Source organism: Saimiri boliviensis, chromosome 2 (assembly GCF_048565385.1).
Source record: "Saimiri boliviensis isolate mSaiBol1 chromosome 2, mSaiBol1.pri, whole genome shotgun sequence".
NCBI classification, from domain to species: Eukaryota; Metazoa; Chordata; class Mammalia; order Primates; family Cebidae; genus Saimiri; species Saimiri boliviensis.
In genome coordinates, this window is record NC_133450.1 from 231,736,869 (window position 1) to 231,756,150 (window position 19,282).

The following is a 19,282-nucleotide window of genomic DNA, read 5'->3' on the forward strand; positions in this document are numbered from 1 at the left end:
CCACGAGAACACCCCGGTAATAATACCGTAGTAATAATTACTGCAGGCAGAAACCATTCATCAGTGGTAAAATGAGTGGATGACATTTTAAAGAGGAACAGAATGCTTGCATAACATCAAAGATATGTCTCCAAAAATTTACTAATGACTGTGGTGGTTTTAACATATGATCACAAATTGTTTGATACTCCCCCTCTCTCTAGAAGGTGGAGTTAAGTCGCCTTCTCCCTGAGCCTGGGATGATTTGGTGACTGAGGGGAAAGTAGTGACTTTACAGTGGAGAAACAAATACCCACTAATGTGCTTAAGGCTCTTACCGTTTCTAAGCATTGCTGGTATCATGTGTCCCTTGATGTGACGTGATATGACACAATGACTCTATGGTGTACTTTCCCTAACACCAGAATGCTGTCTATTCATGAGGCGACTAAAGACCAGCTCAAATTCCAGAATATTTTACAAAATACCTGAACACTGTTCATTTAGAAGTGTCAAGGTCATGAAAGATAAAGGGAGATTGAGAAATGAGCACAGATGGGAGGAGAATAAGGAGATAGGATTGATTATACATATATATATATATATAGCACATTGCATTTATTGGTATATATATATTTATTGGTGTATACATATATAGGTGTATAGATGCACTGGTATATGTATGCATTGATCCGTGCACTGATCAGTGAATTCTGCCTGCAATTTTATATATGTATATACACCAATAAATGCAACGTGGCATCCTGGCTTGGATCCTGGAACAGAAAAAAGAGACAATAATACAGGAGTGAAAAACGGAGAGAATCTGAATAAATCCCACAGTACATTTTACTGTACCAATGCTAATTGTATTGTTTTGATAAATGTACCACGGCTATGTAAGATGTTACTATTAGAGAAAGCTGGAGACAGGTATATGGAACACTCTGTACTATCTTTGTAACTTTCTCGAAATCTGAAATTATTTTGAAATAAAAAGTAGAGAGCACATGCATCTTCCTGACACCATCGGCAGCTAGGAATTAAGGGCCATTGTTTGCCTGAGGAACATTTTCAGTGCACACAGAGATAGCCCGTTCTGGAGTCAGCGGCGTCCTGCTGTTCAGCCCTGTGTGGTGGTAAGAGCCCAGGACTGGGAGTTAGGAGACCCCCCAGCCTCTATATAAGGCAAGTTACTTGAACTAAGTCTCTGTTTTCTCATCTGTAAAACGGAACAGTGTGTACTTTACCAATCAACCAGTTTTCAGTGGAAAAGACTGCTGTGAAAAATGTTTTGCCTGACACAGTAAGTGCTTCATGAAATCCTGGGCTCACTAATTTATGTCCATATGTTGATTACTGATAGATCAGGGGCCACGCGCTCAGAAGCCTGCGGACTCCTGGTGTGTTTAGAAGACTCTGGCAAATTTTCGAAGGCATGGCTTGTTTCAGACACTGTCACTCAGCTCCCAAGCAACCGACTGTCGCTCATGGGGCGTGGTCCCAGTGTTGCCTGATACTTGAGTTTTTCAAAAGCAGCTGGAAATCTTATTTTTAAAACATTGTGTCATTTATTTTAAAATTTTGATAATAATTTATAGACATTTCGAAAGACTGCAGAGCATCAGAATATGTCTGTGGGCTGGACTTGGCGTTTGGGTCACTAGTTTTAGAGCCCCACATGGACTAATGGAGAAGACTTCCGAGTTCTGCGTGTAGCTAACTTTGCCTTCACTTCCAGGAAAAACATACACTGGGCGCTGGTAGAGTTGAAATAAAACGAAGTGAAAGCAACCAGAGTTTAACACCACCCTTCCTGGTTACTGCGGACCACTGCGGGTTTATTGGTCACATCCAGGCTGCTCAATTTGACCCAATTGTGATCTAGAAGGGAAATGGGAGGTTCTTAAGCTCATTCTGCCCACGCAGAGCTGCCCCTGGGTTTGCCTCCAGGGCTGTTTGGGTTGGGACCAGAAGCCAAGCCAGGTGTCTGTTCCCTGGGGCTTTGACACCAAAATCTTGTCCCTTCAACTAGACCCTTGACTATCTTGGGGCAAGGACCTTACTTAACATGGTGTCCTTCACACAGTGTGTCTAGTGGACAAAGAACCCATCATCCCCTCATGCTGACATCACTTGGCAGTCAGTCCAAATTCTCCAAAGAATTTAGAGCTAAAAGTAATCAGTTCTCTAAAAAAAAAAAACACACACACATTTTGCTCCTATTAAAAGCTTTTAAAAAGGCAAGGTGGCTAGAATACAAAAATTGGCTAAAATGCTGTATCTCTCCTCACCTTCACCAAACTGCCAGTCCAGTGGCTATTTGGCCTTCACTAATAGATGTTACTTGTTTCCTGAACAGAAAACGGGCTATGCATTTTTTTTTTTTTTTTTTTTTTTTTTAGGTGGAGTTTCGCTCTTGTTACCCAGGCTGGAGTGCAATGGCGCAATCTCGGCTCACCGCAACCTCCGCCTCCTGGGTTCAGGCAATTCTCCTGCCTCAGCCTCCTGAGTAGCTGGGATTACAGGCACGCACCACCATGCCCAGCTAATTTTTGTATTTTTAGTAGAGACGGGGTTTCACCATGTTGACCAGGATGGTCTCGATCTGTTGACCTCGTGATCCACCCGCCTCGGCCTCCCAAAGTGCTGGGATTACAGGCTGCATATTTTTAAAGAGTGGGCCCCAGCCAGGGTCTGATTTCCCAAAATAGCCGCGTTTCCGGAAACATTGTTTCCTTTCAGATAATGGACTACCTGGAAGGAAGGCTCCTTAGTGACCTGGTTGAGTGAGAATAGAATTGTCCGGGATGTCCCATCTTCCTGCCACACAATGTATGCTTTCCATCAATCAAGTATAACTCCTCAGAAACTTGAGGCGCCCAGAGAGGCAGCCAGCTCTAAATGGGACAGTCCCCGCAGGTCACAGCGAGACGTCTGGAAGAAGAGCACTCTCAGCACTTTTGGGGAGGCGTGGAGGGAAGTGATCCTGGAGGGCAAGAGTAGGGGGCTCGGAGTGGCATCAGTTTCCCTCTCTTAGGCTGTTAGTCACTTGTTTCTCTTTTCTTGGGGTGGATGGACGTGGAAATTATTGCATGCCATCATTTCTTCAATCCTTCTCACCAGAAAATCCCCAGCATAGTTTGGTCAGTTACAAAGTTTTACACTATTAGCAAAGATGATCCTTTAACACCCTGTTTTTAAAAATGTGAATGTCGTTTCATGCACGTGGTGAAATACTTTTAAATAAGCACTGAAGGATACGAAACTAAAAAGTGTTTCTCATCTTTCTTTACTGCTGTCAGCAACACTTCCCGAAGACATCTGCTCTTGATGTCGTATTTGTATTTCCATCTTAATGAAAGCATATATGTGCATAAATATGTGCACAAAATACTGTCTTTTTTTTTTTTTTTTTTTTTTTTTTTTTTTTTTTTTTACAAGCAGGACCATACAATAGGCACTGTTTTGCATTTTGCCTTTTTCAACCAAGAAAATATTTCCTTACCAGCATACATTGTTTTTCACGGCTGTGTAGTAATCTGTTTATGGATATGCCATAATTAACCATCCTAGCATGGATGGACATTTAAATTAATTCCTGCTTGGGTCTATTACAAAAAATTCCAGAGCAAATCATGTTTTGTTCACATCTATAAGCATATCTATAGCATAAACTCCTGGAAGTAAAACTGCAGGTCAAAGTCCATAAAACCTGAAATGTTTGCTCCGTAATTCCATATTGCCTTCTGCTGTCATGGGAGTGACGGAATGGTTGTGGACTTAGTAGAACCTTTTCTGTAGCGGTTCTTCCAGTCTCCTTAAGGACAGAAAAGTCTGGGTCAATGTATTCACCTCTTGGTGAAAAGACAAGCATAGTTTCAGGTCTTAGACTCAGGAGAACGTATCTGAATGGACCACCTTAAGACAGGGCCTGGAAAGCAACTGGCTTTTCTAACTCAAAAAATACGTGCTGAATTAATGAATTGATGAGTCATAGCAGTGCCCATATAGAAATAACCAGTACATTTCTCAGTTCAGTTTTGCGTCAAACATAAAATAAATGATTATTTAAGTAAACATAAACTTTAATCAGTTTCATTGCGTTCTAATGCTAATAGGACAGATATATAGTTTAAGTTAAAAAAATTCATAGTTCTAACAGTAGATAGGTATTTTAAATGGTCAATTAAAATTTCTGTGTCTCCTATTTGCTTTGAATGCTATTTGGTTTATAGTTACCATATTAATGCTAACATGCAGTTATTTCTAAAATACATGTTTGATGCTTTTTATTTTATAAATTTCATTCACTTTTCTTAAAAAGTTTTTTTTTTAAAGAGTTTGGAAAAGATACTTAAGTCTCCTCATCTGTGAGTTGAGGTGTTTGATCTACATGTCCACTGAGGTCCGTCTGGCTCTAATAGTCAGAAAAATCATCAGCCTCAAGTTCAAGGGAATCATCTGTAACTTCAAAATCACAGGGACTTTGTGTTTCAGGTTTTTCACTTTCAAATGAGGATATCTAGCTGCTTTGCACATACGGGAAGGGCAAATATCAACAATTAGATAGGCTTTAGCAAAAGGAGACTTTGATAAATAAGCAATTCTGCTTCTCTGCCTCACCCCTAGCAAATGTAGTTCTTAACTATGGTGTAATCCATTGAGAGGATTAATGCTATTTTCAGTAAAATGTTACCAATTTAGAAAAGTCATAATTCCAATGGCAGTTCTTAAATTTACTTTTGTAATTGACTTATACTTAAAGACTACGAGAACTCACTTTTATAATAAATTTTAAATTAAATATCAATTTAATCAAATAACATTTATCGAAGCTCAACTTTGTGTGAGGCTCATGTACTTGAATCTATCTGATGAGGGGCCAGGGAAGAGCTAACTATATCAAGTCAGATGAAAGGGAATTCTATAGTTGAATTTCCCAAGTCTCAGGTTAGTCAAGTAAAAGCCCCAAATTAGTGATTAATCCTCCCACCATCAGCTCTCTGAGAAGCTTCCATGATTTGGCACCTACAATGAACATTCCTTGGGACTAAATTATCCATCAACCAAAATGAAACATATCTTTATTTTGGTTAATCTTAAAAGAGCCTTGCTCTGTGAGATTGACACTAATTTCTGGCTTTTCCCACGCTCTTTAACATGAAATTTCTGCATCATTGACATTTAGGAAAAGAAGGAAAGCATCAGAGATGGAAAAAAAATCTTTTGGCTCATCTAAGTTATTCCCAACTGGTACAGGGTAGGTGTTCATGGTGAAGAGAAAATGAATTCAAGTGGTCAGTAAATGACACACATATAAGGGGTGATATCTGTTTCAATTTTCAGCCCAAGTTGCGAGATGTTCCCACACTTGACAACACAAGCTCAAGGCACTGTACCTTAAAGATGAATTTGCAGGTGAACTGATACCCGGCTCAGGTGCAAAGGAGGGCAAGACTCCCAGGCCCGCTCTTGATTCCTCAGCTCTGGCTTGGGAAGGCCACGGATGCTGTCCTGAAATCACATTGTTGCAGTCCTTATATATGGAGTGGAAGAGTTACAGAAATCCCGTAACCTTTCAAGGTCATTTGAGCCAAATTAGTACCAGAATCAGACAATATCTTTCCTGGGACATTGTAGCCTTCCCTCGTGGTGAGAGATGGCTCTAAACAAATCCCATCTCTCTTACTGCCCCACCCGTCCCAGAGAAGGCAAGCTTCTGTTTTGGCAGTTCCCGTGAGTACTATGACTTGGCCTGAACGGAGAGAGACGATTTAGAGCATGGGCTGGATTATCCATGTGCCCTATTCCCCTGTGACTTGTGAAAACCCAGTCTCTGCACCTTGGTGTGTAAAGGGGACTGGAATGGTGGGACGAGTCACACTTGGGTGTAACATTACAGGAAGACTTAGAGAGGCATCTGGTTCTTTGGAGCCATTAATCCTTGAATGGAATCTGGTGATGACATATCACGGTCTGCTGAGTTCTCTACCAGTTGGAGCAGGAATTGACCCTGGTGAGTGTTTTCCAATAAAATGCATCCAAGTGAGATCGACTTCTCATTTTAGAGTGGCTCTTATCCCATGATGGAGGAGCACATTTTGTCCTTAGGAAAAACATTTAGAATCCTCACTCATCTGATAACAGAAATAGCTTTGGTTTTCATCAAATCCTTTGACTATGCTACTAATTGCATGCCCATTACTTGGTTCAGTGGATTATAAATTTACAACTTACATTATACGTGATAACCTCCTCTAATAGAGATGTTCAGATTTTATCCTGCTGTAGTGATATTTAATGTTGAGTCTGTGAAAGTGTTTTAATAAGCCCATTTACATTAAGCTGGATGCTTTATTTAATAGCAGAACCAAATTTTATAAATTTTTTTTTTTTTTTTTGGCAAGGAAAGAGAAGAGTTAATTCTGAAATTACCATGCAGGGTCCTACCTATATAAAAGCAACAATTTAAAGAGAAAAAACTCAACAAAAATGTTTCCGGCCAGGTGCTGTGGCTCAAGCCTGTAATCCCAGCACTTTGGGAGGCCGAGGCGGGTGGATCACGAGGTCAAGAGATCGAGACCATCCTGGTCAACATGGTGAAACCCCGTCTCTACTAAAGGTGCAAAAAATTAGCGGGGCATGGTGGCGCGTGCCTGTAATCCCAGCTACTCAGGAGGATGAGGCAGGAGAATTGCCTGAACCCAGGAGGCGGAGGTTGCGGTGAGCCGAGATCGCGCCATTGCACTCCAGCCTGGGTAACAAGAGCGAAACTCCGTCTCAAAAAAAAAAAAAAAAAAAAAAAAGTTTCCGAGGAGTATAATGAAATCTCAGAAGTGAAGTTATATACATATCTGTATATTTTCACTTAAGAAAATATAGTGAAACTTGAATAATTATCAGGTAACAGATCACTAGATGACTAGATGTTAGTCTTCCTTCCTTCTTTCCTTCTTCCTTCCTTCTTCCTTATTTTCCTCCCTCCCTTCATCTCTCCCTCCTTCCTCCTTTTCTTTCTCTCCTTTGAAAGTTATTTTGGCTACATGCAATGTCTCAGTCTTTATTGAAGCCATTAGCAAGACTCCAAGAAAAATGTTATCAAAGTATTTCTTACGTGCTGGTACGTCACTTGGCTTATAACAATTCTGTCAACCCTTACTAAATCTGCTAATATAGAATCTTGCACAATTAGCAATTCCTTCCACTTTAAAGAATGAGCATTTACGCTCTTCCCAGTTCAACAAAGGTTTTAATCTATAAGTATAGGGGTGTCCACATTCTGATCTTGATTTTATCTTTGATTTGATTGGGAAGACAGAGGCACAGAAAGGTAAGGCCATGTGGCCAAGAAGTGGCAGGATTTGAACCCAGGCTGTCTGACTCAAGCTCTTACTAAAGTGAGATGTTCAGCACATGTGTCTGTCCAAGCCCCAAGCACTTCCACTATTCATTTCCCTACTAATAAAAGGAGTTTACCCGAAAGAACCGGAGACAATACAACACGTGCTCAGGTCAGAGCCCCTGCAGGACCCTTCTGGAAGGAGGAGTAGGGGCTGCAAGAGCTGCCTGTGGCCCAGGCAGGGTCACAAAGAAGGCAGGAGCAGAGCGGGGAGCCCAGGTAAGAGAAGCCTCTCAGATCCCACCAGGGAGCTGATTTCAAAAATTTAAATAGAGATAACTCCCCACCTCCCTGCCACATAGCTTTTAAGACAAAAGCACACCTACTCAGTGGCAGCTGTTACTACCATTGTCAATACAGCTATTACTATCCCAGGCCTTTCTTCTTCCTCCTTATTCTGAAACAGGGAATTTATGCCACTTCATTTTTATGAATTTTATTTTGTTCTTCCTGAGGTTGCCCCCTACAAAGAGAAGGGGAGCCTCAGGGGTGACTGAGAATCTTCTACATTTAGTAGAGGTGCACACACCAACTGGGCTCTGGAACCCAAAAGATTAGATGTAAAGAAGAGAAAAAAAGAAAAAGATAGCACACAGAGAGAAATAGCTTCTAGAAGAGATTCGGGTCTATATTTATTTGAAAACGTTGTGTGCCAAACAGGCCAAGGAAAGCCTCCCCAGTGATAGGCACTGCTATAAATGAGAAACCTAACCCTTCTCCCGAGTACATAGCCCTGGGAATTTCCAGCTCCAATCTTCGTTCACAGCTGAGCCCCTGGAAGAGTCCGTCCGGGAGCAGAGGGTCTGGGGGTGGTGAGAGGGGTTGATAATGATGCACTTGAGGTCTGTGCAGGGAGGGAAGAAACAGGAACCAGGAAGTGGAGAACTGGGGGTCTCTCGCCGAATGTTTCATGCCAAACTTCCTGTTTTCACATCGTGCATTGCAAGATATAATACCAGTGGCTTAGTGACCGTGGCCTAAACACGTGTGACAGGTGGATAGCACTTGACCATCCAGCCCTTTATTTACATCATCACGGAGCTAGCCTGAGTCCAGTTCCTTTGTGTGTATGATGACCAGTTCCAGTATAACTATGAGGAATGTGTATTAACATCTGCGCCCGGGATTTGTCTTAATCAGACGGAGTAAGACATGCAGATGCGGAAATATCTGTCATGAGGGGAGAAGCTGATATTCACAGATCCCTAGGAAGAGGAGGTAGGGCCATATCATGCCATGCAGGGCCACACGACAAGCACCAGGGTTGGTCAGGAGGCAGAGAGGGGCGAGAGGGGAGAGTGTGGGCCAGAGCCTTTTTTGGGGTTTTTGCAGGAAGGGATGGGTATGGTGACCTTAGGATTGACAACTTTGAACAACTTTGGTGGGCTCTGGGCCATAGGGTGGCCTCTGTTGCCTGTTTTTTGGTCCTGGGTGGTTTAGGAGAAATACTGGCATGGCGTGGAGAGTTTGGGGAAGGAGATAGTGGGGTGTGGGCTCTGCACTGGTTGATTTGCATGTCACAGGCATGCTTGCAGGGAGGCATGAGCTATCTCCAGGAATGAGCTTGCCCTGGAGGGCAGGTTCTCCAGAATCAGGGCTCCAAATGCCAGTGCATCCAGAATGTGGAAAATGTAGAACATGTGCTCAGGTCAGAGCCCCTGCAGGACCCTTCTTCTGGAAGGAGGAACAGGGGATAGCATTTCCATATCCCTGTCACCTCACTGTCATGCCAGCTCTGTCTAAGGCAAAGGGCGCCAGCCCTGGCCCCCTAACCTGCTGTGTCCTGGGTGCAGTGGGCCACTGTGAATGGCCAGGGAAATCCAGCCATAGATAAAACTCCACCTGGGCAGAGTCTGACTCTGAGACCCTCCTGTCCTCTTCTCAGGGCTCCCCCACCTTCATTTTTGTTTCTTCTGGCCTCCACCTGATGGCTGAGCCTTCCCAGGTGGAGACTTTCCTCTCTCAGCTACTGCACCCTGTTGATGGTGTCAGCTGGGTGACACAGGTGTCTAGAGGTTCTAGGTAGGCCCCTGGCTCTGCCTCGGCTTGTAACCTCGTGGAACTTTCTCATGTGTGCACAGGTGCATTGTTTTTCCTTAGAAGGTTCATAATTTTCCTTAAATCCTCAAAGGGCTCCATGCCTCTAACAAGTGTACTATTAACAACAACAGTAACAGTAACACCTACCATCTCTTGCGCATGTACCATGTTCCAAACACTAAGCCCTTTGCAAGTATTAACTCTTCTCATCCTCACACAACCTCTTCTGAGGCACAGTGAGGCGAAGAAACCTGCGGTCACACAGATCAGCAGTGTGGCTGCAGACCAGGGAGCAGCGACTGTAGCCCTCAGGTTAGACCTGACCCACTTTTTTCCCAGTCCCCGGCAATTACTAATCTGCCTTCTGTCTCTATGGATTTACCTATTCTGGATATTTCATATATATGGAATCATAAAACCTTTTGTTTCTGGCTTCTTTCACTTAGCAGAATGTTGTCAAGGTTCATTTGTGTTGTAGCATATACGAGAGTATCATTCTTTTGGTAATTAAAAATATAAATTGGGTGTGATCTCTTAAAAGTAAGTTTAGTCTAAAGCTGTCTCCTTGCCTATTTTAAATTGGACCTAAGTATTTCTTCGTATACAGTGAACTGTTTACTAACTGGATGTGTAAACAGATTGTAAACTACTCTCGTACCAAACACTGTGTTTTGGCAAATCACAGGTGGCCAACTGTTCAAACCGTGTTCAAATACGGCAAACAGCAAGCTGTAACCAATCCAGCTGTTTCTGTACTTCGCTTCCTCTTTCTGTCCATAAATCCTCTTTGACCACACACAGCTTCACAGCCGCTCTGAACCTATTCTGGTTTGGAGGGGCATGCAGGGAGTGGTGGGGGAGCTGCCTGGTCTATGAATCATTTTCTGCTCAGTTAAACTCTGTTAAATTTAATTTGTCTAAAGTTTTTCTTTTCTTTTCTTTTCTTTTTTCTTTTTTTTTTTTTTTTTTGAGACGGAGTTTCGCTCTTGTTACCCAGGCTGGAGTGCAATGGCGCGATCTCGGCTCACCACAACCTCCGCCTCCTGGGTTCAGGCAATTCTCCTGCCTCAGCTTCCTGAGTAGCTGGGATTACAGGCACGCGCCACCACGCCCAGCTAATTTTTTGTATTTTTAGTAGAGACGGGGTTTCACCATGTTGACCAGGATGGTCTCGATCTCTTGACCTCATGATCCACCCACCTCTGCCTCCCAAAGTGCTGGGATTACAGGCTTGAGCCACCGTGCCCGGCCTTTCTTTTGACAGGTTCATACAAGTGAGTGACCCTGTAGCTTCAGCATCAGTCACTCCTTAGTAAATAGCCTCTGGAGCAATTATTTCTGTAGGACTAATTCCCCAAAGTGTAATTGCTGCATCAATGAGTGTGGCCCCTCACATTTTGGGCAATGACATCAGATGGCCCTCCAGAAAGGCCATATCCAGTTATTCTTTCACTCTTTTGTAATTAAAGAAGCTATTTTCCAGAGGATAACTTGGCAATATATATCAATATTTCACATAGCAAGTTAACATTGGAGTCTCATCTCTGACAATTAATCCTATGGAACTGATCAATAAGTGGATATGGATATAGGTCTAAGGGTGGTCGGAACAACATTGTTCATCATAGCAAAGAATTGGAAACCAACCAGTGTCTCATGACAGGATGTTGGTGAAAGGAATTATGCAAACTTAACAATGTGTTGATGTAGAAAGATAAGACATGTCAAGTGGGCCTGTCGCTACTGGGTGTGTTTAAAGCCATAAAACATTTCAAAGCCTAATGCTTGTAGCTCCACAACTCCCAGCTGCCTCTGAGTCTCGTTGGCACTGACTTTCAGCTTTCCCTAACAGATGAGACCTAGGAAGAGGGTGATAGAAAATAGATTTCATAATATTAACTCAAGGGTTCTGTCTGGCGCCCAGACACTCCCAGTGGTTTGGCCCAGCTCTAGCGCTGGAAAGCCACAGGATCAGCCCCTTTTGTGAGTGAGAACCACTGGACTCATTATTCCTGTTACCTTACTTATTCCCATCACCCTTACACAGACTTTAGGGCAACAGCAGAATAGAATTATAACATCAGGACTAGAAGAGGCTTAGGGATTACCAAATAAAACATCTTATTTTGGGAAGATTTTGAATGTTCACAACACAAAGAAGTGATAAATATTCAAGGGGATAGGTATGCTAATTGACCTGATACGATTATTACACATTGTATACATGTGTAATATCACTCTATATCCTATAAATATGTATAATTATTATTTCTCTACTAAAAATAAAAGAATATTCATGTGTATATAAGTTATATGAACTTGCCTTGGTAAAATGAATGTATTTATATGCACATCAATACAAATGATATATATACATTATATATGTATATATGAAATGTGTATATGTGTATAAAAATGGAAAGTTTCTTTTTCTATTCCAAGTTTGTTAATGGTGATTATCTCAAAGGTATGGGCAAATAGGAGAATTTTAATCTTTTCTTTGTATAAAAGTGTATTGCTTTTTCTTTTGATAGGCATATATTGCTTTTGTGATTGGAAAAAAAATGAGGGAAAAAAGTCCATAGCTTTGACCCTAGAAAGAAATAAATGAAAAATACTACCACATTAGGCTGTGAAAATATAAGTTAATAAAATATTTTTAGAGAGTTGGTAGTGTGCAATTTTCAGTTATATTTAACATCCCTGAAGGCATGTAAGAAAAAGTAGGGGCAAATGAGATATTCCCAGGTGTCTGGACCCCATCAGCCCAAGGACTGGCTGGACGTCAGTGATGCTGGGGTAAGGGGGGTTGTCAGGGTTGAATGAATGCATGGTTCCCCGGGGCCATGAAGCCGCTAGAAGGCAGAGTTGGTCTGCTACATTCTGGGGCACAAACAGCCTGGCGTTCATAGAGGTGGTAAACTAGTCCACCAAATGAAGTAACAGCCTATTCAAACGGACTCAGCAGCTTGTGGGAGGAAGACTAAGCTGAGCAAGCCCATTCAGCAGACCTGCCAAGGTTGTACCAACTTCAGCCAACTGCTGTTACTGCCACCCAGCTTCCAAGATAAGAGCTGTGTGCTTGTTGTGAAAGTGAGTTTTAAATGCAAATCCCAACCATTCCTTTCTAACTACTGCTGCTGCTAGTCAATTCTAATACAGACATAGTGAAACCGCCTGCGTGCGGGACAGGTGGGCAGCTACCAGAGCCTGAGGAGACTCCGTGCAAAAGAGTAAAAAGACCTCTCCAGAAGACACAGCTGTAGAAAAAAATCTGGCATTTACAAAGCATGATTTCTGGAATCTTAAAGAAATTAGTATACAAACCAAAAAAAAAAAATGTGCATGGTAACTGAGGAGATCCAAAGAGCTATTTTGGAGGATAAAACTGACCAATGATAGGAAGGAAAGCGTGAGTGAAAATTGAGATCTGTGAATAGTGGGAGAATCAGAAGGTGAAAAAGGAACAGATAGAAGTAAAGTAATTGTTCAGCATATATTAGAAGCAACTTTTTCTAATCTAAGAAAATCGTGATTTAGATTGAATAAAACCACTGATCCCCAGGGTAGAATCAATGAAAAACAAAACCAAAGAAACTCACTTAGAAACATCCTGGTGAAATTTCTGAAGTATAAGGACAAAGGAAAAAACTGGCTAAGATTCTGAAGAGAAAGAACAGGTTACTTAGAAGAGAAAATAAATCTGGCTAGACTTTTTAGCTCATTGAGGGAAATGAACCAGGATCCAGAAATCCTATACCCGTCATGGCAAAAGATCCCCATTTCTGAACATGCAGATCCTCAGAGTGTGCGTATCCATTGCCCTACCTGAAAAAATTGTAAACGAAATCTTGTAAATAAACAGCTTTTAAATCAGGAAAGTGTTCTCAAGCAGGACAAAATGAAGAGGATGAGAAGTGATGGTTGAGAAACGGATCTTGTAAGACAGGTAATAATGATGACAAATAGGGATTATTAATCAGAGGTGACATACTCTAAAGGGAAATTGAATAGAAGCAGGGAAATGAAAACCATAAATTATCTGGATTTGAAAGAAGAGTGTTTGTGGGAGAGAGAGATGCTGAAGAAGAGAAGGCGGTCTCAGGTCTGGTCTTGGAAAAGAGGGGAGGTGGTCAAGTCTTAACTGGGACTGCTGCCTGGTGGAGTGGACATTAGGGTTGAAGCAATTAGGATTTCATTTTCATTAAACAAACGTTTTCTCTGTGAACCTGGGTTGTGCTGGTCACTGTGCAAGGTTCTGGGGATGCAGAATCTCTGTCCCCAGCGTTGACGTGGGGAGTTATAAAATTGTGTTCTTTAGTTAAAATTTATTTATTTTTAGGCCAGGTGCGGTGGCTCATGGCTGTAATCTCAGCACTTTGGGAGACTGAGGCGGGTGGATCACTTGAGGTCAGGAGTTCGAGACCAGCCTGTCCAACATGGTGAAACCTGTCTCTACTAAAAATACAAAAATTAGGGTGTGGTGGCATGCACCTGTAATCCTAGCTACTCAGGAGGCTGAGGCAGGAGAATCACTTGAAGCCAGGTGGCAGAGGGTGCAGTGAGCCAAGATCACACCACTGCACTCCAGCCTGGGTGACAAAGTGAGACTCCATCTCAAAAAAAATATTATTTATTTTTAGTGACAGGGTCTTACTCTGTCACCCAGGCTGGTGCGCAGTGGCATAATCACAACTCACTGCAGCCTCAAACTACTGGGCTCAAGTGATTCTTTCACCTCAGTCTCCCAAGTAGCTAGGACTACAGGGGCATACCATCACGGCAGGCTAATTTTTTTAAAGTAATTTTTTTTTTTTCTTTTAGAGATGAGGTCTTGCTACACTGCCTAGACTGGTCTCAAACTCCTACCCTCAAGCAATCCTCCTCCCTCAGCCTCCCAAAGTGCTAGAATTATAGGTGTGAGCCACCGCACCCCACCTGGCTGAGACCGTGTTCATGTTTGTTTACTAACTAGCTTGGGCTAATCTGTGGAGTCTTTCTTTCCTATGGTGTGTGATTGCTAATGCCTAGGCTCAGGTTTTAATTTTCATTCTTGCTTTTATTTTTAAGCCTGGCTTTATACAGGTTGCTCTTCTGTCTGCATAGCTTAGTGGTCAGCCAATGATAGGGCATGGTTTGTGCTCAGACACCTTGAGCCAGTAAATGTTGCACTGTTTGCTGAAGGATCTGTGTGTGGTTGAAGAATGCATTCAGAATCAAAGCAGTCCACAGGTGTTTCTCCGGCTTTTGATTTTTGCCACATTACTCATGTCTCTTTTGGTATCCACATGGCCCCAGCATGAGCCATGGATAAATGGACAGCTGGTTTTCTTTCTGGTGTCCTGCTCCAGGATCTGGCTGTGTTCATGCCTCCAGACCATCGGGGACCGTCTGAGCTCACCAAAGTCCCCTATGGCTGGCGCCTTGCTGGATCTCACTGTTAATTTCCTCCTAGTCTGGCATTCTTTCGTTTGCCCCTCCCGGCACTGCAATCTCAGATTAGTTGTACTGTTGGTCTTCCCTGCTGATTTGCAACCAAGATTGCTTCTGTTTTGAATTTTCGGAGCTCCACTTGAAATCAAAGGAGTGCCCTCTGGCAGCAAAGTTGCTGGCTTCCCCCAAACGCTCTGTGTGGGTAGAGCTGGAGAAGGTCACAGACTCCCATTGCCCTTTCCTTACATTTAGTAGTTTTTCTTGAATAAATGCTTCTCAATTTGATTGATGTTGTTGACTGATGTCCAGGCTCCTCAAATGATAGTTCTTTTTACAGTTGTGTCCAGTTTCATCGTTGTTTTTTTGGGGAGAGGATTTGATGACCTTTTGACTCCACTGTTTGGGCAGTCCCCACTTTGTTTTCGTTTTTGTTTTTTAAGACACCCAAGGTGATTCTAGTGTGTAGCCTTGACAGAGAACAACCATGTTTTGAAGAGAGAGCAACTCCAATCACTTGGGCATCCACGGTGGGAAACTCTGAGTAAAGAACAGTTCACATTCAGGAACCGTCAGCCCCTGGGAAGGTCAAACAACCTTACCTTCACATAAGTTAGTCCTGGTAATATTTCTATGAAGGGAAATATCCTTATTAAACTTATCCCTGAAGAAATGACTCATGTTCCTAAGTAGAAATTATAATTATTTGTCAAGCCTCTACTGAACACTTCCTATAAGATGGGCACTGAGCTCAGCAATGCCTGGCATTACTTAATGTCACCCTCGCAATGACCTTAGGATCTGCATACCACCATTTCTGCTTCTTTTCCCCTTGTGGTTGAGAAAATTGATGCTCACCTCACAGAGCCTCATTCCTTAGATCTGACCCCAGTGCCCTTAACACAGCAGCTTAACTGTAGATGGAACAGGGACTCGGTCCTGGCTACACAGAATACATGAGGACCTTTTAAAATTCATTTCTGGGTCCCATCCCCAAACAAATTGAATGATCACCTTCTGGGAGAATGGGTTCCAGGAAAAGAAAGATTTTGAAAGCTTCTCTGTTGATTCTAAAGGGCATCCTTGATGAGACCCACTGCCTGGGAATACTTAATTTAGACTAAACTAAGTAGAGCATAAAGCCATAATTTCAATCAAATAAACCTTTACACACAAGGTCCTGAATGGGAAGCAAGCTAGTGGCTGGGTGTCTGTAAGTCACGACTCACAGTAAGATCCCAGGGAAAGATGGTCACCGCACGCTCAGCGGTACACTCCACCATCCTCACCATCCTTCTAGTGGGGTCCCTGGGCCGAGGAGCAGAGAAGTGCAATAGCGCTTTTCAAAAATTTTTTAGGCCAGGCGCAGTGGCTCATGTCTGTGTCTGTAATCCCAACACTTTGGGAGGCCGGGGAGGGTGGATCACAAGGTCACGAGATGGAAACCATCCTGGCCAACGTGGTAAAACCCTGTCTCTACTAAAAATACAAAAATTAGCCAAGAGTAGTGGCAGACGCCTGTAGTCCCAGCTACTCAGGAGGCTAAGGCAGGAGAATTGCTTGAACCTGGGAGGTGGAGGTTGCAGTGAGCCGAGATCTCACCACTGCACTCCAGCCTGGGCGAGAGAGTGAGACTCTGTCTCAAGAAAATAAAAAAAATTAGAAATTGTTTTTTTTTTATTTTTTCCTTAAGTTATTGGGATTCAGGTGGCATTTGGTTACATAAGTAAGTTCTTTAGCGGCAATATGTGAGATTTTGGTGCACATATCACCTGAGCAGTATACACTGACCCAGATTTGTAGTCTTTGCCCTCACCCTTCCTGTTCTTCCCTCCTGAGTCCCCAGAGTCCATTGTATCATTCTTATGCCTTTGAGAAGCACGATAGCTCTTGATATGCACTTGAAACTGCTTGTAAAAGATTGTGCTGATTTATACCCTCAGCACCCAGCCAGTGAAGCAGGGGCAGATTGCTTTGAGAGTGGTCCCGGCTGCCCTGGGGTCTGGAGCAGCTATTAACAGGGCTGCTGATTTCATGTCTCTTGGGGTCCATCAATCCCCGTCCTGGATCTTGCTGAGGGGTGGGAGCCTTGGGGCTTGTTTGCACATTTTTTAGTGCAAAACCATAATCTCTGCTATGCCTGAACTCTGGCTGCTTCTTGCTGTGGGGGAGAAAAAGGCCACCGAGAATGCCTTCTCTGCTGTGCAGAGCTTTGTCCTGCTCTGCCTTTGCTATATTTTAGGGCAATACAGCTTCAGGAGCCAGTGAATCAGAGGTGCAGAGGCTGCAACCCTATGGACCACTCCAGTAGGATAAGCTTTGGGTAATGTCTATAGGAGCAAGGGAGGAAGTGTTTTTGCAACATGCTCTGTTTAAAGGTCCTGCCTTCTCTCCCGAGGGCCAGCACTGCTGGTCCTATGCAAAAATGGAAGAGCAGTGGCGAGGAGTGGTCCTGCTCACCAGCTGCCTGGCAGAAAGGCCTCGTCTCATCCAGGGGGCTACCTATTGGTTCTCAGCTCTTACTGAAGCTGGAATAGGGAAGTCTCAACCTTGCTTCTGATGCTGCGAATCCTCCTTCCTCTCTGGCTGGCTTACTCTGCGCTGCGTGGGGTCTGCCTTCTTGAGGGCTGCCTCACAAAGGGAAGGAATGAACGAACTTCTATCTGGTGTATCGGCCAAGGCTGATACTTGTGTTTTGAATTCTCATGAATTCTACGCTGGTTCTTCACATTTGGGGTTTGTGCCTGATATGTGACACATTTCCACTAGATTGACAGAAGACAGCACCAAATGATCCTCTGCAGTCACCCTGTCCTGGTGTGTCCAAGACACGCTGGACCACAGAAGCTGGATGTGTGGCCCGAGCCTCTCTCTCACCACAGCCCCGTGGGAAGACACTACCCACGAAACCAGAGGGAAACCGGTGCGCCTCCCTGACCAGCACCTTCTCTCTGGTTTACAGACAGGAAACAGAAGTCACATGGGTATGAAGGAAACAGCCGCTATCTGTGGGGGCTTCGTCCTGCTTAGGAGGGGAGCACGAACTCCCAGTCCTCTGACTTACAGTGAGTGACACATAAGGGCCTCACTCAGGTGTAGAACTGACACCAGCATCCTCAGATTAGGGAGTCTCAGTAATAATCATGATGGTAATAACGTCAAAAATAAAACGAATGCGTTCACTAGTGAAGGCTCCACAGGGGTAAGGACTTTGTTTTATTAACTACTTAGCACGTGCTCTCTAAATGTTTATTGAATGGGCAAATAATAAAATAATGATCATGGCATGAGTTTGTCAGCTAATGATAGACAATCCCAGGGAGGTCCTTGGAGCACAGATGCTGTTAGCCAGCGTGGAGATGGGCAGGGACCTACACACACCTCTAGAGTCACAGTCCCTGTGGCTTCAGGCTCCATGCACACCGACCTCCAGCTCCTGAGGACATAGGCATCAGTTCTGGCATGTTCTGTTCCAGAAAGGCTCACGACCTCCCTCTCTTATCTCGCCGATCATGGTGCTCATGGTCCTGGCTTGTGATGAGGGCTGGGCAGACTAGAAACTGCCCAAGGACACGGAGCTCACTGCTGCTGGCATCTTCAGGGACCCAGGCAGTGATGCTGTGACCAAGAATAGCCATGCCCAGCCCCTCGATGCCTCCTGGCCATCATCTCTAAATTGCCATGAGATCTGAGAGGCTACAGTCTTACTGCCTTGGAGCCTGACAGTGTTTTAATAGTGTTGCTCAGTTAAGTCTCATTTGTTTATTTAGAGATTAAAAGATAAAATACCAGGGAAACTGGCTGGTCACAAAGTGAGCCTTAATAAACCCGGTAGGTAGAATTTTAAAGCGTATAGTGAGAGACCTTCCTCCCTCCCACCGTTCCTCCCTCCCTCGCTTCCTTCTTTGTTTTGTCCTTCTGTGTGATTTCAACTCCAACAATTATGGTTTAACAAAATGTTTAACGCAAGTGTTTTAAAAGGCTAGTGTCACCAGGAAAAAGAACATTGCCGGGGTTGTGACATGTAACAGATGCTAGCAGATTTGAAAGCATACTACAACCAAACAGGCATCTGCTAGAATCATCTTTTTGCCTGTTTTGTGTTTTTTTTTTTAATTACAATTTAACCATAATATTAGCCTAGCCCACAGGAAAAAAACCCCATTTGGGAACAAATAAACTATTTCTCCAGTGAAATACAAACTTATCTTTTCCCCCTAAATGCCTCTAGGCAATATTCTCTTCTTTATAGTTTATATCTATTTGAAAATAATGACAGATATTGTCTATTCAGCTTCTCACTTTTATTTTTAAATCCATAAACCTTTTGGATCCTGATCTTGGATAAGACTGACTGTCTTTCATGAAGCAGCTTCCCCGGACTGCACTGGGACCCTCTTGACACAAGAGACAGGGTCCAGCCCCCAGGCC

The 19,282-nt window shown here is 43.3% G+C and overlaps 1 protein-coding gene across 2 annotated transcripts in view; it reads right to left on the reverse strand.

Moving 5' to 3' along the window:
* Positions 1-16,387, reverse strand: part of FAM240B (family with sequence similarity 240 member B) — a 36,486-nt gene extending 20,099 nt beyond the window's left edge. The window contains exons 1-2 of one of the 2 annotated variants that reach the window (XM_039475194.2): positions 16,332-16,387; positions 6,505-6,598 (exon numbers count right to left, since the gene is read on the reverse strand). The gene's annotated coding sequence lies outside the window, so the exon portion shown is untranslated. Of the gene's footprint in view, positions 1-5,381; positions 5,499-6,504; positions 6,599-16,331 lie in introns of those variants that run through there. The other variant, XM_074392449.1, reaches the window with a different exon arrangement.
* Between the last annotated feature and the right edge of the window lie 2,895 nt (positions 16,388-19,282).